The following is a 993-nucleotide window of genomic DNA, read 5'->3' as shown; positions in this document are numbered from 1 at the left end:
CTGGATTAACGTCCGAGAGTCTCGAGTTCGAAACTCACGTCTCAACCCTTTTATTTTTTTTCTTAATTATCAACTATGCTTATTGGTTCACCTAGTTTACTTAAGATTCATTAAATATATGATTATATTAATCTACAAATATTGTATTATATTACATCGTATACATCCAATAAATTGGTACATGAATCAGCGAACGTTTCTTTTTCCCGAGAGCCTACCTGTGACAAACACTTATGGTAGGCTGTTTCCTTTTTTAATAGCATAAATAATATTCAGACGGATAAAGAAGGCATTACGAAAAAATACTGAAAACAAAATTGCAATTATAAATCTCGGGCATAAAATGATGAGCATATAAAAAAGAACCACATATGAAGCTTTGTAAATAATAGAGTGACCAAATAAAACTTTAAACAAACCCTCGAACGTTATCAAATTTTTTTTTTTAATCAGACCATGCTGCGACCACGGCACATTAAAACAAAAAATGATATGGAGAAATGTATCTATGTTAGAAATGCAAGAGCATTAAGCGGAAACGAGATTTCTTCCTCTGCTGTCAATTTTTCTCTTACATCTTCATGAGAGTCCGTATCGCAACAAGTGAGGCTGTGCATTTCTACCAGCTATGGGTCATCATGTATGAAGAACATGCATTGGGCGCGTTGACAACGATTCAGCTTCGTAATCGTAAGGTGCCGCGTTCGCGTCTAGAGAGGGAAACTTTTTTTTCTTCATTTCTTTTTTGTTTAATTCTTTTAAGAGGTAATGCCATTCTAATGGCTCAAAAAAATAAAAAATTGTGGTCAATTATTATTGAAAAATAGCATATGTAATATAAAGTCTATTTAGATGAATTTATTGTACACTGAACGTCATTAATGTTGTCCAGCTTGTTAATGCAGTGCGGTGAGATAAGAGAAAAGAGTGGACAGTGACTGTTTGACGGACGTATGTACCAGGATAGGTGCATGAAACGCAGGTAGCGCTATG

Source organism: Cephus cinctus, unplaced genomic scaffold (genome assembly GCF_000341935.2).
Source record: "Cephus cinctus unplaced genomic scaffold, Ccin1 Ccin1_scaffold0386, whole genome shotgun sequence".
NCBI classification, from domain to species: Eukaryota; Metazoa; Arthropoda; class Insecta; order Hymenoptera; family Cephidae; genus Cephus; species Cephus cinctus.
The sequence above is the reverse complement of the archived record's forward strand: the minus strand, read 5'-3'. Positions refer to the sequence as shown.